Source organism: Camelus bactrianus, chromosome 25 (assembly GCF_048773025.1).
Source record: "Camelus bactrianus isolate YW-2024 breed Bactrian camel chromosome 25, ASM4877302v1, whole genome shotgun sequence".
Taxonomy (NCBI): domain Eukaryota; kingdom Metazoa; phylum Chordata; class Mammalia; order Artiodactyla; family Camelidae; genus Camelus; species Camelus bactrianus.
Window position 1 is genome coordinate 14,958,178 of NC_133563.1, and position 27,869 is coordinate 14,986,046.

At 36.3% G+C, this 27,869-nt stretch overlaps 1 protein-coding gene across 2 annotated transcripts in view; it reads left to right on the plus strand.

Annotated features, from left to right (window-relative positions):
• EMC2 (ER membrane protein complex subunit 2) overlaps positions 1-27,869 on the plus strand; it is a 479,224-nt gene that overhangs the window by 194,089 nt on the left and 257,266 nt on the right. For both annotated transcript variants that reach the window (XR_012502164.1, XR_012502163.1), the window contains exon 14: positions 25,066-25,184. The gene's annotated coding sequence lies outside the window, so the exon portion shown is untranslated. The remainder of the gene's footprint in view (positions 1-25,065; positions 25,185-27,869) is intronic.

The following is a 27,869-nucleotide window of genomic DNA, read 5'->3' on the forward strand; positions in this document are numbered from 1 at the left end:
ATACATAATTTATAAAAGAAGAATTCCAGCTCTTGTTCAGCTTTGAATTGTACAATGTAGAGTCTGCCCCTCTGCATCTTCCCCCTCCCCCAGATTTCTGCATATATACTTTTCTCTCTTTAAATTGAAAGAGCTACATGCCTAGTACCTCCTCCCTTAATACTAAGAAGCAAAACAACACTGTCATCTGCTTCATTTTATGGATACTAGTGATTTTCCTGTAGAGGGATAACTGTTGATAAAATATTTTCCATGCTCTTTCCACATTTCCTGGTTCTGCAGCTCTTGTTTCCCTGACTTAAAGCAAAAATATTGCTTGGTTAAGACACCATGCTCTATTTCAAATAAGTTTGCCACCAACATTTTGTTATTGAAGTATCATTTAAAAAACAAACTGTCCATATTTGAATATTACTCACATGACCAAAAATGAACCAGGGTACTTTCTCAGACAGTTCATGAATTTAACTTTTCAAACAGCTCTTTATGATCATACTGCTTTTAGAAATACAATCTGTAAATTGATTTCTGGTTATCATGTAATAAATTTATCAAAGCATGTACAAATATATAAAAGTATATTTATATTGCCTGCAACATTACATTTACCAGCTAGAGAAACTATAATATCTGTTAATTGCTGTATTGACAGTAGTCATTGGTAGATCTTATTAAAGAAACTACACCATTTTCAACACATGTCATAGCAAAACTAACAACAACAGCAACAATAGTACCAACTCCTACTGGTTTTTGTTTTTTGGGGGGGAGGTAATTAGGTTTATTTATTTACTTTTTTTTTAAAAATGGAGATACTGGGGATTGAACCCAGGACCTCATGCATGCTAAGCACACACACACTCTGCCACTGAGCTGTACCCTCTCACCCCAACTCCTATTGGTGTTACTACTACTACTATTGGTAATTCTGTGTCTACTAGCTTTATGAGGTAAACCTGACAGCTATAGTTGTTCTCATCTTAAATAAGGAACATGAAGCTGAGCATATTTCAATGGTCAAGGGTCAGAGGGCAAGCAAAGGCAGAAGCAGGGAAAGAAACCAGTTTTTCTGATTCCAAGAATTCGTATCTTGTTATTAGATATTTTGTTACATTGACAGCATCCTAACATCAAGAAAGTTTGCCTCTCATCAAAGCAAAATAAATACACACATTTATACAAAAATACTATATTAAATTTTTTTCATCAATCCTAAGAATCCAAACTTATTGGTCAATGCAACAAACTTTCCCCATCCTCCAAAACTTTGAAATCCTACTTGGTGCTAAAGCCCTGGAGAAGTTTATAAGGATATCATTCAATATTCTGCCATAGCTAAATTGCTATTACATTAATCCAGTTTGCATTGCCACTTCAGGTCTGGAGCTCTGGGTGCAAAGAAGAATTTTTATGACCTGAGAATCTTGGTGTCTACAATCCTGGTTCCTTATACACGCCATACAACCCTTCCCCTCTGAAGTTTTGCCACCTTCTGAGATTGCTGTTACAGACTATATGTGGACATTCCTCAGAGGATTTATAGATCCCTTTTCTTTTTCTGGCTATGTTTCAGCTTATCAAAGGCATCACCTCTCCTTTCTTCCTGGACTTGACTTCCTGAACCTCAAAGCATCATTTCCTCTCTTTCTATTTCTCACCTCATCAAAATCTCTGAGGCTGGGATTACAAAAGGTTGACAATCTGCTTGAAAAGGAGTGACTATAAGGAGGGCACACACATGTTATACTGCCAAACACATTACCATAAAAAGTTAATCATTATTGGTCCCTTTAGTTATTTGAAAAATTTACTGAGCCCGAAAACTTTCACCTTCTATTCTGGATTGAAATGTGGAGAATATTTGGCTGGTGATATTTGCATTGGCATGGAAAGGACTTGGGGGGGAAATCATCTATCCTCCAATTCGTGGTAGTAAGTAGAAATAACCTGTGACTCTGGGCAAATGCTAATTTAGAGTAATAATGTGTTAGTTTTATTTTTCTAACTTTAATAAGATTCATTGTAAGATTTTCAAAACCAGAGGAAAATAACATCCAGTCATATGCTTTTTGTATTGTCGTCTTATCATTAACATCCACAAGTCAGATGAAAGTGCCAGTTACCTCCAAAATAAATGGAGCATTCTCCAGAAGTGAGCAAGCCCATTCCCCTTTCTCATACCTATTATTTCTGCACTCAAAAAAATGCTTACAATAGAATTACAGATAAGATGGTCACTCTGAATTTGGATGAATTATTTAATCTGTTATCAAAAGTCCTTTCTTTGTACCATGACAAATTGTACAGTACTTTCATTCTAGTTTAAGCTCCTCTGAGAACAGCCAACAACTATGATCATTCTGGTGCTGTGTTCAACATTTACTTGATTAGAAACATTGACTGACTATTGGGTCAGAAGCACCAGCTGCTTACAGAATGATTTACCCTGCAAAGTTTTTGGAAAGAAAGGAGTGTCTTAGTTTAATCTAGCATCAGGCACTGTGTAGCACAATATATGAAAGCTTTAGGTCATTAATAGAATTTTGATTCCAAATCTCCCATATGCTGTAGTGCTGTGTTGTTGTGGCTGAGTCTTAATGTACCCTGTGATATCATTTCCCTATTTATAAGACAGGCGAAGACCATAGTGATTTATTTTGATACCTTAAACTTGATTTCCTTACTTTGTGTCCTCAACTACCCACAAGACCTTTAATAAAACTGGTTCAAACTTTAAGAAACAGATTAAGGAGCCTTGAAAATAGTTATATCCAACAAAAGGTAAAGTACGGTTGTTCTATACTTTTGTGGAAGGTCTGGAGACAGATGTCTATGAATGATGAGTGAATTCAGTAGTTTCTGAGATGTTACCAGAGAACTTCTTTTTTATCCCATGTTCACTTTAGCATTAAGCCCTAGCAATCTGGATAAAATAATACTTGAAAATTAAATACATTTTTGGCTAAAGACAGAGGAGGGGAAAATGAAAAGAAATAAGAAAATAATCAGAATGTAATTGACTTATAAACCTTTAAAATCTATTTTAAACTTCAAAATCCTTATAAAACCTGGGTCAAAGTCCTAGAGAATGACCAATTAACAATAAAGAGGAACACTGGAGAAATTAAGAGAATACCAGACCTGTGCTTAGTAAAATGATGTTTTTAAAATGAGTGTACAGTTGGAATAATAAGATAAAACATTTCATTAATCCTGTCAAAGTTGTGTTTTTTGAAACAGGAAAGGATCCTGGAGCCTGATAAGGGTCCACAGGAGCCTTGGTTGAATATGTTTGCAAAATATATAACCTAAATTATTGGCAGAGACAGGGGTGACCTGTGCTCATTCTTGGAAGTATTTTATTTTATATTTGGCTGGGAGTTATCCAATTCTTTTAAAAAGGTACCTCCAACTAGGCTCCTGGAAGAGCCAAAGGTTAAATACTAGCTTAGGGTCACACAACATCTTGGTTTTCCGGCTCTCATGAAAACAGTGTTTCCACTCAGCCACCTTGCCCACTGAGCTGTGCCACCTTGTTGCCAGGCTGAGAAGGTCCCCCTGGGCCAAAAGCAATCATCCTGTTTCTATTTGTGGTTGGATGGAAGATGTTCACATGGCTAATGATCCCTGTGACCCAAAGAAAAGCAGGTGAAACTGAGGTTAATACAACAAAGAAGTGTTAATAGGTTTTTCACAGCTCAGGAAACTCTCTTAGCTGAGCTGGTTCTCCTAAAATGTTGAGTCCTGTTTTCCGTGGCCTGGTACAGCTGATGTTGTCACTCTGCGGTCAGGAGCAGGAAAGCTGGTGGGGTGGAGAGAGATTAGTGGTCTGAAAGTATGTAATTGGTATTGCATGGCAACAGGGAGTTGACAGCCCTCAGGGACCGCAAACAGGAGCGGACCAACGGCTCAACTGAATTAAAACAAACTGTGATTTTAAAAAAGAGAGAGACACATATTCAACTATTCAAGAACTTGACTAATTGTAGATGAATTCCATATTGTTAAATGAGATAATGTATATAATAAGGAAGTTAGTATATTGCCAGGATCCTAGTGATTAATCTATTAAAAACCTGGCTGTTTTTTTATTATTATTATGTATGGGGGGAGCAGGTCAGTATACCTCAGTTGTAGAAGCAGCAACATTTCATTGGAACTTTCCCCCCATTTGCACTAGAGAATTTTGATCCTTGATTCATATCCCATACCTGACATTGTGGATGGAAAAACTCTACTCATGAATTGAAGAGGGCAGGCACACTGCTATGGAAGTTGCCATCCAACTGAGTGTGGTTAGTTTGTGTAAGTGAAGCCAAGCAAACCTAAGGCAGTGCTGGTACATGGATCCTTCTGTTAGACTAAATAAAGAACAATGAGACCATTTTTATTGGGGGAGGAGGAAAAAATGTTTTTAACAGTAGGGAATTGCTTGAGTTTAGCAACCTCAGGCTGTATCTAAATGTTACCAAATATTGAGATGAAGCTGCATAAAAATCTACTCAGTCATCCAGATGTTTCCAGAAATCCAGTCTTTGGTTTCATTGTAGATGAAGTCAGGGAAGATGAGATTCCTTTTTTTTTTTTTCCTGGCATTGTGAGATGCAATCTCAGTATCTTTCTGGTTGGCTGATAGAACTCTTTTTAAGACTATGTCATGGATTCATCCTGGACCAGCACGATTGCTTTCTGGGATGTCAGTCCACTGCAAGGACTACTCTTTGATCTGTAAAGGACTGTTTGTTTTGTGCAACGTTTTCCCAGGGATGGAGCCCAGTTTGATATTTGGTTCATTGGAATGAGCCAGTCGAGTTTAGTATCCTGGTGGTTTCAAGTCAAAGGATTAAAATGTGCAAAGAAGTGGCATTAACTCTCTTCTCCGTACTTCAGATATATCTGAAAGAGATCAATCAACAAGGATCCTTCTGAAGTTTAAAGAAGTGAAGTCAATTCAAATCTGTAAAAGTGTCATGTCCTTGAGCATCTGAGAAGTTTAGCAAGACCAGTTTTTAACTCAGGACAAGATGATAGAGAATGAGCAGGAAATGGATAGATTTAATACAATGCTTCCCACAAAGCAAATGCTCCAAATAATGGCTGTTGAGTGAACGAATTAGAGTATTTCAAACAGAAATGCTTTTGACATGAAGATCAAGATTGAATTAAATACAACTGTTCAACTTATTTATATTGTGTAGCAGAAACAAATGGAAAAGCATGACCTTGGTAGTTTGAAGAACATAGAGTCAAACCCTAAGAAAGTCACTTATCTCCTTCAAGTTTCCTCAATCATAAGAGAATGTTTACAGCCTATAAGAATTTTATGAAGATCAAATCAGATATTTATAATGGGTTATACCTAATTCATAGTAGGTGCTCAATAAATATAAATTCTCTCTCACCAAGTTGTTCTTTTAATCCTTTCCTTAAGCCTGAATTTAATTCCAGACATAGATGCTTAGCATGCAAAGGAATGAAAGGAAAATTCTGAGATAAATTTTTTGGAGGTCAATTCTACTGATCTGCTCCATATTTAGCTTCTATGATCATGTCATGTCACTAGATGGACTGTACAGCAATGAGCAATACATTCAGTGGAATACGTAGTAATTGATCAATTTATGGTGATGAGTATACTTTATAGTGATTTTAACAAGTTCTTCAAAACTAATGGGGTGTTTACACAGTACTATGAGATCTATTTGTGAAGGTGTTTATTTTGGGAAAAAAAATCACACAATGGGATCCTACTTATTTCATGAAAGTAATGCCAGAGAACTAATACTATGGCTAATCCAAGAAATACAGTATTTGGAGAATTAACTAGTTTATGTAAAAATCCTATAAAGCTGTCTTTATTGTCCTTAAACACAGATGAAGGAAGTATATTCTAGGGTAAGAGTCTTCTGTTGTACCAGGACCTACGTGGTAGAGTCAATATATACTTGGAGTACTCAGTATCTACTGGAAATTCTAGTTCCTGCTTTTATTATCACATGACCTCAGAACACTGAGCCTCAAGTGGTAAGCTGCTATATAGTACTATACATTGGAAGGATCTTGGCAGTGTGAAATGAGGGACTTATTTTGAGCACAGTATAGATAGGAAGCAAATCTTCAGGACAACTGGAGCTGAATGTCACCATCCTTCACTATGGCTGGGAATGTGGCCCGCAGGAGAACATAGGCAGAGAATAATCAGCTTAGAGAGACAGCCAAGCAACAGGAGCAGTCATTTTATAGAAAACATTAGAAGGAACCGAAACTCAAAAGGAACTAAGTGACAAAGATTCTATTTCAAACAGACTTCAAGTAAGTTCTTAGAATGACATGATCCTGGGGCAGACTGTATGGGACAAAAAGAAAACGTTGTGAGTGATACAGAAAATCAGCAAACTTCGAAGTAGAAGAATCCAGTTGAGATCAGAATAGACATTATTTGTCTTGATCACTCTTAAGGGTCATTCCCTAAGTGAGGAGTGGCCAAACACTGATATCAGAACCCTACTGAATGGTATCTGACTTATTATTAATATCTTGGTTTAAGTTCAGGTGTGGCAAAATTTTATAGTTCCCTTGTCAGTGAATAAATGGACATATGAATGAATAAGTTTAAACATTTTCAAATTTTCCTATTGTTTCATAAAGTCTCAAGGACTTAGTTAAACATGGATGCCTGGACTACGTGAATGCAACTTGACTATTATAGTTAAATGTTGATGCCTGGAGTTTGCAAGATTATATTAGCACCCCTCATTAAAGACAGTTGTTTCAATAAGGACATTACCAGCTGTTGTACTATAATTATATTCATGTCTGTAGTTTTCATATCCCATGAGTTTAATATGGGCTGAGGGTGTATCTCATTCGTGAACATCAAACAGAGATTATTGTTGGTGTTTCATGAGTTCATTAAATAATGGCATGTATATATATTTGTCTGCATATTAGTAGAGAAAGAGAGCATGGTGCAAGATACAGAGTGCATTATACTGGGAAGAACTATTCATAGTTTTTCATCTTGCCTATTGTAACCCATCAGTCTTCACTTTGGTTCTAGGAGCATTATACTAATTGTAATGGATTGTATATGTCTGGCTGATTAGGCCAGTTAGTAGTAAAAAGTAATAATACTAAAGAGACAACAGTTAATAAGTCTGAAGATTGTCTCGGTCCCCAAGAAAGTTATTCACAAATTTCTGCAATTGAACCATGGTGGCTGAAGTCAGGCCTTGACTGTAGACTACTATGATAACTAATGGTGGGATAAGTTTATGAGTTGACGTTTTAACATATCATATTGACCAACAGAACTAGTAGTTGTGTGGGCTGAACTGGGTCCCAGATAGGTGAAGTCAAACTGCATGACTCCAGAGGGGCACCACTCACCTTGGCATCTTATGTGAGTTGTGTTCCATGGAATGGTGCAGCAGATAACCTGTGAGTTAATAAATGCAACCCTGGGGTGTAGGTGGATCCAGATGTGTAGCAGATGCTATCAGTGCCCAGCCCATATCACTCAAATGTCTCAATTTGCTATTCCTGACTTCCAGCTTCCGACTAAGCCCAAGAATTTATCTTTTCCATCCCCATACCCCCAGCTGTAAAAAGTGTCATGCTAGAAGCACTGAGTTAATACCTATGGATCAACTCTTGACCAATGAATTTGGAAGTTAATATATATCCCAGCTCCCTTCCATCCTGGATGGGATATTTCTGAGGCATGTGTTTTGCACCATTTCCCAGGTTTCCCCTGTGGGAATAAGCTTCAGTTGCCCACTGTGGTGGCTGGAATAGTATATCCTCTATTGATTGTCTTCCATTTCTTGTGTCACCTCTCCACTTTCCTTTTAATATTGTCTCTACTTGCCAAATAACTTACTTGAATTTGAATTCTCATCCCAGTATCTTCTGGGCAATCTGAAACTAAAGCAAGGTGCAACCTAGATCTGCTTACAGATTTCCAGAATGTTGTTGCAATTTTGGTCCCTTTAGAGAAGGCCTCTACTTTGTCTACTGAAGTTGGAGTATTGGCCCTGAACAATTGCCAAGATGCAATGGACATTCCTGCAAAATGTAATCCTCCACTGCCATTTAAATTGAGTAAACAATTTAAAATCCCAATTAGAGGACCCTAACAAGTCAGAAAACGCTCAAATGAATGTTGTTTCTGTTTCTACCCAATACTATAGGCTCTTTAAAGTAATTCTGTTCACGACCTTACTCTGTTTTCAGAGTACATGGAAATGAAAAAAAAAAACAAAAAAACAGGCTTTTTCTGATAGGCACTTAGGGAGCTAAGTGCCAGAAAGTTTTAATTTTAGAAGAGGTTACACAGAAACTCAGAGGGTGTGACACAGCAGTTAAAAATACATTAGGAAATGGTGAATATGCCTAGGTCTTTGCCCCATGACCTAGGACAATACTACCCACACTTGTTAAAAGGTACTCATTCCAGAGATTGTCCGTCATTTGGAAATGGGTAGAAACATGTGGTATTGAATACAGATTAGTATGGGGAATTTTGACAATGAAGTAACATTACTATCTTGGTGGTAGTGTAGTAGCAAAATAACTTGAAAGGAATAAAAAAAATAGGCAGAGAAAATGATAAACTGGCTTTTTAAAAAGGAGATACAAATTGTAAAGGACTCAAGTGAAAGGTGGAGGAAAATACTGAATGTGAAATACTGAAAGGGGAGGTTATTGAAAGGGGAGGTTATTTAAAGGGAGAATTAGCACAGAGGAGAACAGAAAGATATCAAGACTGGATAGCAGAAATGGAATGTGAGAAGTCAGTAAAGAACACATACAGAATACCAAAGCCCTTTGTGGGAGTATTTTTGGGAACTTTAAATCAGCTCATGTTACTCCTTGTGTCAAAACCCTCCAATGGCTGCCCATCTCCCTCAGAATAAAAGCCAAAATCCTCCAATGCAATCATTCATGATCTTACTTCTCTTCCCTTTTCTCCTCTGACTCTTCCTCTTCACTCATTTCTTGATACTCTGCCTCCTCTCAGGGCCTCACACATGCCAGGCACAGTCTGTCCTATCCCAGACCTCTTGCATAGCTGTTCCTGCTGCCCCTGGGGATACACACATGGCTCACCCTCTTCTCCTTCAAGTCTTTGCTTACATGTCACCTTCCCAATGAGGCCTTCTATGATTGTTTTATTTAAAATTTCCTTTTAGAATCCTTAGAATCCTTTCCCTGACCACGTTGCTATATATTTTTTCAAATTATTATTTTTAAACTTTTAACAAAATACATAATATACTTACATACTATGTTTATCTTTTTTAAAATTTCTTTTCTCTCCCTCAAAATAATGTAAGCACACTGAGGACTAGAATTTTGTCTAACACCAACACTTACCACAAAATAGTTGTTGAATAACTGAATGAAAAAAATCAGTGAACTTTTTGGGGTTTGAAAGAAAAATCTTTCAGGTGTTGAGATAAAATTTCAAGTTAACCTTGACTTTGATCACAGACACCAAAACGTAAATCAAAACATTGTTCAAAGCCCAATTAATTATTCCTTCCAGCTACTGGGATTTATAGTTTAATCTTTAGCTGTGAAATATATCATCATAAATCTCACAAATCCAAAATCTCACTTTCTTAGGCTAGAAGATAAGAAATTTGTTTAGGTAAAATTTGTGAGATGAATATAGTTTCTGGGAGACAATTTGTGGTATGATCTTGGGTGATCTAGCCTGGAGGGAAGGGAATATAATCTAGTTTCTCTTTTTTCCATCTCAGTGATCCCAAATAGTCACTCAAATCTTTATTTTCATAAAAATTTAAATAATTAAACAGTGTATAAATACTGACCATGAACATAAAAATATTAATCTTCCAGGATAAAACAGTTATTTTTAAATGAGGAAAATTAACTTATAAAATGTATTATGCATATCAGTGAGCTAGAAAATATAATAAAATATTCTTTAAAATGTTTGAAAATATAGTAGCTTAAATTTAATGTGAAAAAATTGATTTTTGGCTGAAGTGAATTTCAAAACAACCTTAGTATTTTGACCTTTTCTGAAACAAATGAATCATGTGCAATCTGACGAGATTACTTTTTCCAGAAATGGCTCAAACTCTAGCCATGTTTCCACCATTACCTCGTGGCAAGAAGGGATATTGACAGTTACTTTGACTTGTGTTTTTGCCACAAAATCCATCTTTCTGTGTTGATCAGCATTTTATTTTCACTTAGGCATAAGACCAAACGTGGCTAATTGGCTTTGGAGCCATAGGATTGTATCAGCCTAGGTCTTCTTAGGTCTTTCCTTTTAAATAAGACTTGCATTTAAGGGTACATTCATATAGATGAGTTGTGACAAGCTACAGTGATCCAAGTTTTGACGTTTAATTTTTTTCTTTCTGTCACTAGCTTGCAGTGGCACCAGAAATTCACCATAGCCTTGAAAGAGGTCACAGTAGATAGTACTTTGGCCATGGCCACGTGTAGTTTTCAGGAAGGAAGCCAGTTTTCATGCTTCCTTTCCCCTGGAGAGGATGTTACTTAACAGCAGTGTCTATTTTACTCAAAAACAAAGCACTAGACTATAAAATGCATCAATCTTTCTTTACATTTTTTCAAAGAAAGACTTTATCTTTTCATAAATTTTAATTTCACAAAGTTCTTCTAGAATATTAAGTGAGGAGTACAGATAACAAGAACAAAAATATATAAAATTATAAATTTTCGCTTTTAGGTAACTTAGTTTTGCATTAGCATGTCAATTAAAATATCTGGAAAATGCCATTCTATGCTGCTGCTTCTGTTGTTGATGCTGATGCTGATGATTATCATTCCCAGTTTGGTTAGATTCTCAAGACCAGAGTTATCATTAGCTCCTCCTGTAGACCATGTAAGCCAGTCTACGGGATGCTCCAAAGAAAAGAGAACCCACTCTCTCATAGGAGAAACTGAAAGCTGCACCCAAAGAAATGTGTTCTTAAGCCCAATGATAAATTGTGAAGAGCCTGGGACAAGGCAAGGGATAGGGGTGTTGAAGTACTTGAACTTTTTCCCACTAATTGCAAAAACAAATGATGGAGACCATGAATGCAAAAGATATTTCAAGTCAGTAAATACTTGTTGAAAAAGTAGAAAGTGATAGAGTCTGCATAGTATAAAAACCATAGCAGGTCATGACACTGGATAAATATTTCCTGTTCAACCAAAGAAGGTGATTTAGACAAGGGATTTATAACAAGTATTCGAGATTTTTTTAAAAGTAAGTTTGTTCTAAAATTTGTTTGCTGTGTTTTAAAACTAATTTAGCACAATTTAACACTTCTCCTTAAATCTGTATTTCCTATGGCAACTTGAGCATGCCATTCGCTATTTACCAACCATAATTCTTTTAGGAGTTAACCCCTGAATTTAGAGAAATATTTCTGTAAAATTTATAGAAAAAAGAACTATTCCAAAATGTTAACAGTGCTTATATATAAGTGGAAAGATCACAAGTAGCTTTTAATTTTTTTTATGTTTATTTCTATATATTCCAACTTTTTAAATGTGCACTTGCTATTTTCATAATTATAAAAAATACTGTTTAAAGAGAACTAGAATATTCTGAGACCAAGAGAAAGGATCACTTGATTAGTTGATAGAATTTTAATACTATGGGTGAGTGGGTGAGTTAGTACTTAAACTCAGTTATGTGTTCATATGTTGAAAGTATTTGCTCACAGTTTTTGTTAGTTTTTTTTTTTTTAAGAATTTCTTGATTGGCCAAAGGGCATATCCCTGGGCTAGAAATGACCAAGAAAAATTTCACTTATAGATAGGAAAAGGCAAATGACTGAAACCACTAAAATTGTTTAAATTGTTTAGATTATCTCACCCATGCTGATTTGTTAGAGGAAGAGAGAGGGGAATGGAACGGGAGGACCCAGAGCTGCCTGGGCCACGTGACTAGTCATTAACCCTCTGTAGACAAAAGCTTTCCAAATCTTCCCTCTAATGTACTCTTCCTACATTCATTCCCACGTCAATAAATGGCATCCATTCATTCAGGTTCTCCAGCTAGAAATCTAGAAGTCATTCTTGACACCTTCTTCTCCCTTATTCCTTACATCAAAGTCATCATCAATCAAAAACTAATGAATAAGGGGTACAGGGTGTAGCTCAGTGGCAGAGCGCATGCTTAGCATGCACAAGGTCCTGGGTTCCATCGCCAGCACCTCCATTAAAATAAATAAATAAATAAACCTAATTACCTCCCCCTAAAAAAATTTTTTTTAAAAACTAAAGAATAAACAAAAAATGATATATTTATACAGTGGAATATTATTCAGCCATAAAAAGGAACAAAGTACTGATACATGCTACAACATGGATGAACCTTGCAAACATTATGCTAAGTGAAAGAAGCTGGACACAAAAGACCATATGTTTTATGATTCTCTTTATAGGAAATATCCATAATAGACAAATCCATAGTGACAGAAAGCAAATAAGTGGTTTCCATGAGCTAAGAGCAGGAAGGAATGGAGGCTGCTTTAGTTTGCCAGGCCTGCCATAACAAATAGCATAGACTAGATGGCCTAAACTACAGAAATGTATTTTCTCACAGTTCTGTAGACTAGTCATCTGAGATCAAGGTATTAGCAGTATTGATTTCTTCTGAGTCCAGTCTCCTTGGCTTGTGGATGAGTGTTTTCTCCCTCTGTCTACATATCATCTCTCCCCTGTGCATGGCTATGCCCTAATCTATGCTTCTTATAAGGATGCCATCATATTGGGTTGTTGTTTACCGTATGTTCTAATTTTACCTTACTTTCTTCTTTAAAGACCCTATCTCCAAATACAGTCATATTCTGCGAGTTAGGACTTCAGCATATGAATTGGGGCAGGGGGAGGGGGCGGGCAGAGAATAATTCAGCCCATAACAGAGGATGACTGCTTAATGGGTGTGAGTCTTTCTTTCAGGGTGATGAAAATATTCTGGAATTTGATGATGGTGATGGTTGCTAACATTGTGAATATGCTAAATGCCACTGAATTTCACAGGTAAAATGGTTAAAATGGTAAATTCTGTTGTGTGTATTACCACAACAAAAAAAGTCATCACTTAGTGATACTGATTTTATCTTATAAAATGCCTCAAATCAGTGTACATTTTGCATCTTCACCCTACCACTCTAGCCCAAGCCACCATTATTTCCTGCATATGTCAACAATTTCTAACTACATTTTTGTTTCCACTCTTGCTCTGCTCCAGTTTGTTCTCTGCGTTGAAGCCAGATGGGTCTTTTGGAAATGTGGATTAAATTGTATCACTTCCCAGATTAAAACCTTTCAGTGATTTCTCATTTTATTTAGAATCAAATCCAGAATTTCTGGTTATAGCTGCAGGTCCATCGAGCTCAAATATTGGTGTACATCTTAGCTTTGTTTTTCCTCTACTGCTTAATTTGGTGTAATCTCACTCTTAATTTTTGAGTAAATCAGGATCATTCTCATTTCCAGACTTTTGCCTATGGTATTCCCCTCACCTCCACTGCCCTTCATTCTTCACTTGCGCAGTAGATATGCTATCATCATTCTAACCTCAACTTAAATGTAATTTTCTTAGAGAAATATTCTTTGATTTCTCCATCTAAATGATTCTTTCATAACATACTTTTCTTTCTTCCCAGTGCATAAAACAATTAAAAATTACTTATAAATTTATGTTTGTCTGTTTATCGTGAACTATTGGTCTGTTTAATATCTCTATCCTCCATAATTGAAACCCTCTAAAGGTGGGAACCATGTTTATTTGGTTAACTGCTACATCCTCAGCACACAGCATTGCTTGTAGTACATAGTAGGCATTGAATGTTTTTAATTCAAAAGTATTATTTGAATAAATAAACAAAAAAAAAGACTAGATTTCACAAGTTCTATCCACCCAGAGATCATGTAATTTGTAATTAAATCTACCTAATTTTCCTTAATTTCAATGATTGCTTAAAAGCATAAACTGACAGAATCTCACATAAGTAATGTCACAGTGCTCTAGTGTGGCTCTCAAAAACTTCCAGTAAAGCACACACTAGGGACTATGAATGCTGCAATGGGAACAGGACTCAATTAATAAAGAGATAAGTGGACATTAATAAAATAAGGTATGTAATAGATTGAATCAATAAAATTAGAAGTTTTTAAATTTTCTTTGGTAAGTGTATTAAAGAAAAATAGAGAAGATAATTTGAAACAAGGGAAAATATAACTAGGGATACGAAATGTCAAGAAATCTTGCCAGAATGTTATGAATAACTTTTTGCTCACAAAAAAAAAATAATAAAAACAAAGAAAATGAATGACTCTCTAAGAAAGTGTAAATTACTTTAAATGTTTCAAGAAGAGGTAAAAATTGAATACATCAATAACCATATAAGAAATCTATCCCTATAAAAGATATTAGCTCAAAATGAATTAATAAGCCAGTTCTGTTTAACTTTTAAAGAAAAGATAATTAATTACTTAGTTAAGTAAACTTACCAAAGCATTAAAAATGTTGAAAAACTTCAAAACTCATTCATTTAATTAAACTACATAATACTGTTACAAAACTAGAAAACAAAAGAACAAAAAAATGAGGAAAATCATAGATTAATCTCATTTACAAACGTAAGTACAAACATCTAAACTTAAATATTCATAAATTATAATCAGTAACTTTTTCATAGAATAATATAAATGACCAGGATTTATTCTAGAAGTGTAATGATGGTTTAGCATTAGGAAATCTATTTATATAATTCAACTAGATTAACACATTTAGAGAATATTATACAATTATTGTGTTACAAAAAACATTGCTCATGAATCAACACCATTATTAATAAACTCAAACTAGGAATTAATAGGTTCCTTCTTAATTTAATTTAAAAATTTGTCAGAAAAACTTAGCAAACATCATAATGGTGAAACATTAAAAGCATTCCCACTTAAATCTTGACCAAAACAATGATGCCTAATACCATCATGGCTACAAAAAACTGGAAATCTACCAGTGCAACGAGGCAAAAAAAAAAAAAAAAAAAAAAGAAAGAAAATTGTTAGAAATTTTGCAGTAAGGAACTCAAATTCTTTTTTATTTGCCTGTAATAGAATTGTCTGAGAGAAGAAATGGAACAATAATTTTAGTAAAACAGGTTGATACAATGTGAACTTAAAAAAATCACTTTTCTATATACAAGTAAAAAGCTTATTGAAAAAAATGAAAGAGAAAAAATTCCAACTCAAAAGCAATAAAAACCATTTAAAACCCACAAATAAACTTAGCAGAATGCACACAACCTTTATAGAGATTTTACCAAAGTGTATATAATAAAGTTTAAATAAACAAGCTTCAGGACAAGAAAACTCAATTGTGTGAAGATAATTATACCCAAATAAATATGTAATTTGAATGTAATTCTAAGTAAAATCCCAACAAGAGTTTTTTAAATCGAAGTTACAAGTTTCTTTAAAATTCATCTGAAAAAACATGTGAAGATACTCTAAAAAGAAAAAAATTGAGAAAGATAAACAATGAGAGTGTAAGTTGGGAAGGATGGTCATTCCTTTGTTTTGTATTTTTCTTTAGAGGAGAGAGAATTTCTGCTCCTCATTGTAGGGAGATATTATTGAGGTAAATACTCTAAGAAAATGGGTTTAGGATGCTGGCATTTTCTCCTTAAGCTGGTTGAGTAATTGTTTTGCAGATCTCATCTTCCTCACAGTTAGATCCTAAGATCTAGATCTGTAGGGAAGAAATAGAAAGCCTCACTTTGGCTCCAGACCAAACTACATACTCTTATACAATATATTAGACAGTCTATATTTTTGAGGGATTACTGGACACTACCCGGCCAGTGTAAGCCAGATGCTGTGCATTTTCATCCTTACCAGACTTTAAGTGTCTATTACCAATTTTTTAGGAATCCAGAGAGAAGGATGGTGAGTAATTAGCAACCCCAAGTCTTTAGGAAGGAAGTTGCTTTCCGGAATTTCAAAATGACCAAAAAGCAAAAAGGCATTTGTTAATTTAAGATGCAATAGTATTTCAAATAATGAAAAAATGGTGTTGAGGTAATCTGATATCCATTTATTTAAAAAATTATATCTCTATCTCACAGCAAACATAAAATGACTTTCATATGATTAAATAATCAAATACAAATACAAAACACCAACAGTCTTATTAAAGGAAAGGAGATTATTTTGGCAATCATGGAGCTAAGGGGATCTATGAAAAACATTAAACCCAAAGATGATAAAAATTAATGGATTTTCTAAATAAAAATTAACAATCTCTGTACAATGAAAGATCCAACAGTAAAATTAAAAGGCAATTAACAGACTTCAAGAAAATATTTGCAACAAATACAACAGAGAAAGGAGAACCCTCTAATGGTTTCTATAGTTTAAAAAGGAAAAGCAAATAACCTAAAAAAAAAAAGTTGTAAACTGGCAGTTCTTAGAAAAAATAAAAATAGCCAGCATACATCTGAATAGATGCTTAAACTCACCAGTGTTCAGGACAATTCAAATCAAAGCAGCAGTTCTTCCCAATTAGGTTAGCAAAACTTAAAAATATCAATAATGGCCATTGCTGACTAGTATGCAAATTGTTGTTCTCATGAAGTATTGATTGGTATATAACCTGGTTCCACCTTTCTGAGGTCAATTTGACAATAGTTTTCAAATATAAGATTTACAGTCTTTGACCAGCAATTCTATCTTTAAAATCCATGTTTAATGTCCTTGTCCTTTCTTGCAATAATGCCCTTGCTAGATCGCCACCCCTTAGTGTGTGAGATGACAACTCACATGCCCAGTTCAACCAAGGATATTCCCAAGGCTACAGCTTGGTTTCTCCTCATGTGTTCAGCCAAAGTTTCTCAATGTTACCCCCAGGTGTCTGGGTTAAAGGGGCTTCCAGTCTCAGCCTCATTCTGTAACAGAATTGGCACTCTCTCCCCACAGCCATCTTGACAAAAGTGAAGAAGTCAGCTGGCTTCTATGTTCCAGAAAGTTAAAGAAATGAGTGAAGCAGAGAGAGTCAGAATATATATGTGAGTGGTAGGTTTTTGAGCAAAGTGGTAGGCTTTTTTGAGCCCTGGCCAAAGTAATTCATATTTATATGTGAAATAGGCTAACTTTTAAATGGTTCACTAAGTTTAGTTGGTTCACTGCTTTAAAACAAAGGAAATACAATTTGGGGAGGGCAAAGGAAACATAATTTGTCTCATAAGCAATTTTTTGGTAAGCCTCTAATCTAGCCTTGGCCACTAGTTCAGTATTGTCGTCATTCATGGTTAGTTTCCCGTGGTGGTTCCTGGTGTCCTGACCTGCCCACACACCTTAAGTAGGACCATCACAATCCATCAGAGGCTCTAGTCCCTCAAAAGCAAAGGGTCTTGTTATGGTCACCTTTCCCAGAAGGCTCCTTGGCTTCTCTGTAGATGTATATACACTTCCCCAGTGACAAGTTCTGCATACCAAATGGATAGAGTGGTGGTGAACACATTTAGTTAAGCCGCTTAAAGATCTGACACTCTTCTCTTAGACAAGGGTAGCTGCTCATCTTTTCATTACAGAGTCACTCAGATCACTCTTCCCAGAACAACGTAAATCTGCTCCAACTACACTCTCTCTCTCCAGAAAGAGATGCATCTGGTAAATCATGCATTGACAAACGTCTACTATTCCCCCAACCCCATGATGACTGGTAGAAAAGTCATTCATTTAAAGAAATGTGGACAAGTAGCAAATACAAAATGTGTTCTGCCTTCTTACAGAGAAAGAGTTAAGGGATAACAACCTCCAACTTAAAGAGCAAGGTTACATAATCCAGTTGAGAGTAGGCACTGTTTTCATAGAGTAATGAACTGCATTTTTTTTCTATCCCACAGAATTCTAATGCTGTCAAGTATGGTAAGATAGATGATCCTATTTAAAATTATATTTTACAAAGCAACACAGATATAACTCAGTAACTGTGCATCTAATTGACTTAATTGCCTCATTTATCACATGACTTAAGTGAGCTGATGTTTTCTACACTGCTTCACCCATGTAATTCTTGTAATATGAGTGCTGAGACATGGTGCCAGGCCTGAGCGAGAAATCCTCTCTCCTGAGAAAAGATATCATTGGAGTCTTTTGGCTTTGGGTTCCAGTTTATTGAAAAATCAATGTCCATTTGTGCAACCAACACGTATGGCTTTCTTCCAGGCTGATGATGGCTTTGGGAGGCTGGCTATCACCTAATGAAGTCAGATCAGCTTACCCAGCACCCGAGTTACAGTTGGCAAAGTGACTTTGTCATTAAAATCCAGTTTATCATTCCTGTTGGTGTTTTTCCTCCCACTTCAAACCCTCCTATCCATTTCTCTTGAACCCACAGTATTGTTTTTCTCTCTGCAGATAACAGACCTATGGCTCCAAATTTTAACATTTCAAATGGACTCAGTATGATGTTTGGTGGACAAAGGATAAACAACTTTTTCATATGTCTGTGTCTCTCATTATAGGCAGGAAAATACATGTATACATATATAGTCCTACTTAGTTTTGACTCAAAATAGACATTTTTGTAAGATTTGTAATAAGTCAGAGCCAGATTTGTAATAAGTCAGAGCCAGATTTGTAATAAGCTCAATTGAAATTTGTCAGCTTAGCTGTCATAGGTAAATCAACAAGGCTAAGTCTATCTAATGCGTTGATACATTCCAATAAACAGAGTCCAGCTGACATTTTACATGGGCTTTAAAAAAAATTAATTACCAGTAAAGTAATACCATTTCTCCATTATGGAATGGAATGGAAATCTAAACTGCAGTGCTGTCCCTCTCCCTGCCCCAACGTTCTCTTTCTCTGGAGAATACCCTCAGAGTGATCGTCACTGGCAACAGAAGCTCTGGCAAAGTACTGTGGGGTTTTTTTTCCCCATAAAATCTGCCAAGAGTAACAAATAATTCTGTTAGGAAGTGCCAGCTCAGCCACTGAGCATGGTTACTAGGTTCTTACTTGGGTCCATCATGCAAAGACCTCTCTATTAGTTAGAAATGCTTTGACTGCAGGTAACAAAAACTAGCTGGCTAACATTAGGAAAAAAGAAAAAGAAAAAAGTATATAAATTTGCAAGGATACCAGGAGGTCACAGCAATGGGAGGATAGAAAACAAGGCATAGAGACTGGTTATGAACCAAGATACTTCTATTCTTCTACACCAATAGGGAAGCCAGGGTCTTTTAGCCCAAGCAGCATGGTCTAGAGCTGCTGCTGCATGCAGAACATCATGGCTGCTGCTGCTGTTGCTGCTGCTTCTGCTATAAATGAGTCAGATTGGTCCCTTTTATTTTTGTGTCCTTTGCTAAAGAGTCACTGTCCCATGTTGGTTAGCACAGACTGAGACATTTGCTCCTGTTCTGGCTGATAGTGCCCCCCCAAAAAAAGATTGTTAGGTGGTAGACCAATGATCTCTGTTTTCTCCCTACAAGGAAAAGGGTGTTGGTGAGGAACTGCCCTATATGCCAAATGTCCTCTACACTTAGAAGAGGAGCACCTGAACTGGGAGATTATGAAGGAAAACTGCTGGAGAGGCTACAATTTCTTAACTGTTCAGCACATGCCTGGAGCCCTCAGAACTTGTAGTCAAAACAAATTGTTGGAAAACAGAGTATATGGTCATCTGTGTTCAGCATTCCTATAGAGTTGAAATCTAAAATAAGTATCCGGAGTTTACAATGATTATAACAGGTCTGAACTGATAAGTGGTACAAACTGGAGAAGTGATCCATAGATATTTTGAACCATTCAAGTTCACTGAAATCTTGACCAGTGAAGAAATGCTGTCTTCTGAGAGAGAGTCATGTAAAGAATCTTACATGAAGAAACACGTAAAATGGTTCCTGTAGGAAACCTAATAAATAGGGAACAAAAGAGGCATAAGCTAGTTAGGAAGTAAGAGTCTCCAATAAACCTCAAGGTTAGGGTGAAATATAAATAGGACATAAATTCACAGTGTTCTAAAGTTCTAGTAAAACCATATTATCAAATGGTTTTAGGGTATAATACATATATATATATATATATATGTATATTCCATACTTCCACATGAAAAATTCAGTGGATACTTTTCAGTCTTCATCTTACCTCAGGCTCAGCAGCATCTTACACATTGTACAATTCTCTCCTTCTTGAAACAGTCTTATCTTAGTCAACTTGGGCTTTACAGCAAAATATCATAGACAAATTGGTCTAAATGACAGAAATGTATTTTCTCACAGTTCTGGAGGCTGAAAGTCCAAGATCAAGGTGCTGGCAGTTTGAGTTCCTGGTGAAAACCCTCTTTCTTTCTTTTAGAGGGCCACTGTCTTGCTGTGTGTTCACATGACCTCTTTGTTCAGACACAGGGGAGAGAGAGAGAAAGCTCTTGTATCTCTTTCTCTTCTTACCTAATCCCATCAGGGGCTCCACCCTCGTGACTTCATCTAAACCTGATTACCTCCCAAAGGCCCCACCTCCAAATACCATTGCACTGGGGATTTAGGACTTCAACATAACGGATTTTTGAAGGACATTCTCAGCCCACCACAGCTCTCTTCTTCAGGGTGCCACACTTGCATGGTTATCCTCCTTCCTCATTGACCACTCCTGTTCTGTTTCCTTTCCATTGTTATCCATTCTTACTTGCATTCCTCTGTCTCCCCTGTTATTTGTCCTATTCCTGGATGATCTTATCCATGCCCCCATTTCATAAGCACTGAGAAGCGATGTCTCATGAATTTATCTCTATACTATACCTCTAATTTTTAAATTCAGTCTAATCTACGAAATTACCTACTTGGTATCACTTCTTGGGATATCAATACTTCAAAATTTGATATTTTCATATCAAAACTGAACTAATAACCTGCTCCTTCCCCCACCTCAGAAAACCCCTAACCAACACACACACACACACACACACACACACACATATATACATGCACACCAGGTCTTTTCCAGCATCCTCTGTTACAAGGAATGGTACCACTATGAATCATGCTGCAGTTTTACATCTATTAGTATGATTAGTGCCTGTTAGTTTATTAGCCAGTCAGACAAGATATTAATTATATATCTCCTATCTACTCCAGTGTTGTTCAAAACTCAGGGAAAATGGCTATGAACTCAACAGGCAGAGTCAAGATCATATGATCTGGTGAGGGGATACAGAAAATAAAAAATAAACAGGATATTGTGGTAGAGTGTGTCTGAAAGGGCTGCTCTAGCTAGGGGAGCCCATTGTGAGAAGGTACCAAATGACTTGAGACTTGAATGATGAAAGAATGACATTGTTGAGAAAGAATTTTCAAGCAGAAGCAGCAACAACTGTAGAAGTCTTGAGATGGAGATGAGTTTTTTATGTGTTCTAGGAGCTAAATGTAAACCAGTGGAGTATATTGCAAGAGAGGGATAGTGGAGGGAGATGGAGTCAGAAATTTCTGTAAGACAATGATACTGATATTAGATCTTTAGAGTAAGAAAGAAAAACAACCAAAAAAGAAAGCTGAGTTAGCAGTTGAAGGAAAATACTGGCTTTTTATTGTACCTCCTGAAACATGAGGGAAAGAGAACTGGCATATTCTCAGTCTTGAAATCTACTTTCATACTGTCCCCTTTTGGGGGAAGTTTGGAGATAGATGTGAGTCTTCATCTGATGTCTCTAAAGGCACCCCCTGGTAAAAGGACAAAAACTGATGAGTTCATAAAATTGTGAGAGGACTGGAAATTTTGGTTAATATGTTTCTGTATACAAAGGATTGAACATCGGAATTCTATTGACATCTAATTGCTGGCATGTGCAAGCTGATATAGGCATTACCAAATGCCTTCCTAAATAAGTACAGGATGGTGTGGAAAGAAATGTTTTTCTGTTGGCTAAATGGTGAAAGCAGCAATCTATTAAGAGAATTATTCTCACAGGCTGAATGCTAATTGATTTTATGTGCATGTCAAAAAGCCAATCAATGGAAGGTTTGTAGCAAAATAGCAGAGCAAAGAATAATATACGAAGCAGATTGGAGTCAAATGTGGAAAACATCTGATCTTATCACTGAAAATATCTAGTTTAATGAACATAATTTTACTGGTTTGGCACCCATAAACTCCAATGGAATCTCTTCAGTTTCACTCTGAACAATTATAGATACATGTAAATAAAATTTTTAACTAAAGGAAATCAACCTTATAACTTCATGGCCTTAAAATTTTTCATTGAAGTGAAATTAATATAATATAAAATCAACAATTGTGAAGTGTATAATTCAGTGGCATTTAGTATGTTCACAATGTGGTGTAACTATCACTATCACTATCTAGTTTGGAACTATATAGTTCCAAAAAGCGAAAACAACCCAAAGATCCATCTGCAGATAAATTAATAAACAAAATGTGATATATCCAGACAATTGAATATTATTCAGCCATAAATGTACGAAATACCAATACATCCAGGAATGTGTATGAACCTAGTAAACATGCTGAGTGAAAAAAAGACTAGATAAATAGGTCACATATTATATAATTTCATCTATATGATCTGTCCAGATTAGGTAAATTCACAGAAGCATGACAATTTCTTATATGATGAGTGAAGGCTGAACTTTCCTTTAAGAATTGTGATATTTTATGACTGTAGGGTCTATACCTTATTTATCTGTTTTTTAAGTCTGTAACAGATCCTGGAACACAGAGAGCCCACTATATTAGTTAAGGTTCTTATCAGATTATCGGAGAAGTAACATAACCAGGATAAATATATAAATATATCTATAAATGTAAATAAAATAGAAAAAGTTTTAAATAAGCATTTATCATAAAGTTTTGACCTTACACAGTCATGGAAGCAAGAGAAATAATGTATGTGAAGTTTAGTGTTTGAGTCTAATGCTGGAACCTGATGTCCACAGGTATTGGTTGGGAAGGGAGGATGGTGTGGAATAGGGGAAACAAGGCCAAGCTGGAACCTATGAGTCTGAGCTAGAACCATCAAGAATGAACTGGAACCTCTATGGGTTCCTTATCAACTCCAAGTTTCAAACTTTGATGATGAGGGTTTTCTTCAGGAGAAGCTGGTGTCATGTTGCTAAAGACGCTTCTGGGCCAGGAGTTGGAGAACTGAGAGCAGGAGATACAGTAGGATCTGAAGAAGCCAGGGGGTCACAGCCACCAGGCAGGAGCTGCAACAGTGCCTTGTGCTGCACCAACTTTCTCAGTACCAGAAGATAGGTGGGGCTTCGTTTCTGCCTTCCTTGTCTAGGCTTGAATTGATCACATGAGGGAAGGTGGATTCTGGGAAATGTAGTCCCAGCTTAGCTAAAATGACACAATACAAATCTCCCACAATTACCAAGAATGCTTATGGAGGAAATGAGTAAAGAAATGCAAGAAACAATACTTCAGCAAGCACTTCTGTACTTTCATTGCCTGCAGAGTATGTCAGAACTATTTTCTTAGTACCTCATATAGACCAGAAAATGGATTGAGTGCTCAGCCAGCACTGTTGTTTCATTATATCTTCACAACATCCCTATGATATAATTACAGTTTTTATTACCATTACAAAGATGATGTGTGAGAGACACACATTATTAAAGAGCAACTGGTGCTTAGCCTAGGTAACAAATAACCCGTTTAGAAAACCAGACTTAGATCTATTCCACTATAAAGCCCATGCTCTGTCCACTGTACTACACTGTCCTCCAAAGGCCCACCTTGATCTTCCTTTCATGAACGATGAAGTTTTCTGCTTCTTTCTCCCCTTTCCATTTTCCTCCTTGCTCCCACCCCCACCAAAAAAAGGGGAAAGTCATCCTTTTCTTCCCCTATGACTGTCGTTATGGATGACCCAGCTTTTTCAGTGGTGACTGTCAAACATCAGAGGCTCAACATCAGAAAGTGAGGCCTTCCCTTTTTTCTCTTAGTGTATTGTTCTCTCCCTCCTGGTCTTTGTGCTTTGGCCTCTGCTATTGAATCCACTTTGATCTCTTGCTATCAATGAGCTACCATGAAGTCATGAACAAGTCAAACTTTCAGACATATCTTGTTCATCTGTTGATGAGATTCACGAATCTCCACCAAAAAGTATGCCATTTTGCAATAATGAAATACTTGATACTATCACAAAAGGGCTTAATACATACCTTATCTGGCCAAAAGGCAGATTAAAGAATTGTGTACATGATTTGCCAAAGATGAGGCATAAAATTGTTAATAGCTAATTTTTTTTAGCACTTTAGAACCATGAGCATGGTTCTGACCTAAGAGTTTTATTTTAATTATCTTATTAATCTAAATGACCACCCAATGGAAGAGGTAATTATATATTGAAGTTTTTTAAATAAAAATTTTGAGGCTTAGAGAAGTTACAAAAACTTGCTTAAGGACACAGATGGTGAGTTAGTCAGGTCCGTTTGATCTCCAAGTCCTTGATCTCACTTATGATGAAAAGGTAAATTCTGAAATCATAGCAAATTCTTCCTATTATTTAACAAATACCATTGAATGCCTAGGTATTCAAGTAATAACAGCAGAATAAATGGTGTAGGATAAAATGAGAAATAAAACAATTATAATAATTTTTTTTGTGTTCTAATAGCTGTCCTCATAGTAATTTTCTAAAAGACAGAGTAACATTTTCTGAAAGACAGAATAACAGGCCTTTTTGAAAGGTCTCTCCAAAGATTGTTGATTTTCTTTTGGTAGACAGGAATTAAGTAAATCTTACAACTGCAAGTTTAAATGACTAAATTTTTTTTAAATTGAAGCTTTTGTCTGAAAAATTTATGTACACAAAGCAAACTAGCAAAAAACAGGTGTTTTTTTTTTTTAATTTTACCTTTTTGTTGCAGTGCACTGTGAAGATAGGGACCTACAGAATGGAAGACTCCAACATGGTAGCAAAATGCTCATGGAGAATTCTGCGGGTAGCAGAATTCTTTAGACTGTTCTTTTGCTATTTGTGCTATCATTTCCCCTCTCTCTCCTAATTTTTTTTCCTTTTCATCTTAGATCTTTGATGTTTCCACAATGGAAAGGCTGTGAACCTCGACTGGACGGGGAAATTACATTACTTAGAGAATGCAGAGCGGAAGAAGACTGGTGACCTGGCCGACGTGATCTTCTCTAAGGTCTGTGGTCTAATTGTTTTCCCACACTACATATCAGCTTCTTGATTGCAATTGCCTCTACATGTCCACTCTGTCCAGGGTTCTGCTAGAGTGATACTTTAGCAGACAATAGAGTCACAGAGATGACTCCTTCACAAGAGAGGATAAGAACTATGTCTGGTTTAATGTGGGGTTTAACTTAAGCTACTTTTGTGGGTATTTTGTTATATACTACAGACTGATGGGTTTTGATACAAACATCAATTCCTCCTTTACTATGTGGATTAATCTGGTAAGGCTCAGAGCGTAATCTTTTGTAATGATTTGGATTTTGCTTTCTCTCTCTCTCTCCAGAGTCTGTTGATCCTCTTTCTTGTTTTTTTTGGGGGGGGGGGGTTGTTTATTTGCTTTGTTTTATTTTTTAATGTTATTACCTGAAATCTCTTCTTGTTTTGGGAATATACTGAAAGTTTACTTTACCAGCTGAGTTGCTTAAAGGGAAATTACTTCCTTCAGTCTTTCCGAAGAGGATCTACTACCAGTTATCCTTACCCTGGAGATCTGTCAAGTGCTCGGGCTCTGTGCCTCTTGTATATTTATTTTCCCTTTTTAATCTTAATGATCTGTGTCCCATCTCTGCTGGCAATACTTCCCATGTATTAGATGGCTACAATGTACTACCTGTCACTTTCACAGTAATCTTATGGAATAATGTGATTATCTCTTTTTCACAAATTTAAAAAACTAAGACGCCAAGAAATTCAGTGACTTTTCTAGGGTCACACATCAGAATTTAAATCTATATCTATCTGACTTTAAAATTCAGAGTGACTTTATGGTGAGAAAAGTAACTATTAAAATGGAAGGAAATACATAAAAGTCTTAAGGCACGGGCTCTGCAGCTGGATTGCTTAAGCTCAAACCCTGGCTCCACATTTACCGTCAAACTAACTTTGAATAAATTACTTGGACTTTCTGAGACATAGTTTCTTCATCTGTAGAACGGACATAATTATATCAACTAACTTTCTGGAATACTTTGAAGGCTAAAAGCAATATTGAATGTGACATCATGTTTGGGACAGTGGCTGGCATGTGGAAAGAGTTCAGTGCATGCTAGCTGCTATTGCTATTGTTGCTATTATTGCTACTTTATAACTGAAAAGTAGTTTACTAAATAGAACCATTGCTGTCATGATGTTTACTCTGAAGCATCAGTGAAAGTCCTTCATGACTTTAGGGGTTCAGAGGTTTGAGTATTTAACCATTTCATACTCACTGTCATGTGGGGCCATATCTATGCTGAAAAGAAAATTTTTTCTTTGTACAAATTACTGGTTTCCAAGCTTTGGTAATATTACTACTTTTTTTCTGTCCTGACACTGTTCTTAAATATAAAGTGAAATATTCACCAATTACCACACAATGCATGAAGTAGCCTCATCCTATAAAACCCTATTCCTGGAAAACAACCTTGGCTTGGCTTGGCTTTGGTGATGCTAAATGTGAGGAATCTAATTGAGTCCAAAATTGACTCCCTGGAAATGCTGACCACACAGCAGTTAACAAATCACCCTCCAGCAGGAAGAGTTCCCAGACAAAGCAGGATCAGGACTCTCACTTCCCATAAATCTGCCACCAGCCATTGTCCTTCTTTCTGGGAACAGCCATTATCACTTTCCATTTTCCCTCACTCCCTCCCATCCTCGTTCTTTCCTTGCTTTTCTTCTATTAGTAAATTAAACCAGACATCAAAACTAAACACAAAATCAACCCCATGCCCTGTGTCTTTAATATTACTGTGCTGTGTGTAATATAAACTTGGAAAGTTAGGACTTTAAGGGCAGGAACTTTGGTCCTGCCCTGAATGATACCTAGAACACCGGAACTTCACACTCTGCCGAAGTCACAGAGTCACTGAGGAGGGTCATGTTCTCAAAACAAACAAACATACTTTATGAGTGTTAATCTTATTCAGTGTTCTATGGCATTGGCCATAATACCTCAGATATATCTGGAGAAAAATTATATTGAACTAATCACTATAAAAGTAATGAAAAGTTGGGCCTTTGATTTTGGTTATAGGGATGATCTCTACAAAGGAAAGAGAAGGTCAGAGCGCCTTGACCAGCACTCTCCCATCTGCTTTGCTGTATGTGCATTAAACGCACAGTGGTCTTAACCACTTAAAATACTGAGGTTGATCCTAAATGGTCATTTTTGGATTGGGTATTGCCTGATGCTTTTCTGTACTAGAACATTCCTCACCTTGGTGAGGTGAGTCATCCTTTCCCAGTTCTCTATTTAGCTCAGTAACTGAGTTGCCCCTCTGCCAGTGGTTTCCAAACACAGGTCTGTGACAAAATTTCACCCGTATGAGGTAGAATGAGAAAAATAAGAATAATATAAGGACTTTTTCTTAGGGATAAATTTATTTAATTTAAAGAAAATCAATTTACTCTGAGATTATGTAATTCCTATATTTTTGTGGCAAAGAGCTCTTTACTTTATGAAAAGACCTGCAAAAGAGGAAAATCAGGGAACCATGGCCTTAGACTTCAGGAAATGTGAAATTGAAAACTGCTCTAGACCCACGTAGTATGTACATGGGTGTGTATGTGTGTGTGTTTATGGCCAGGCACCCACCTCAAAGGATCATGTGACTGGGCAGTCCTTTAAAGGAGGCTTCTAATGGGCAACTCAGTG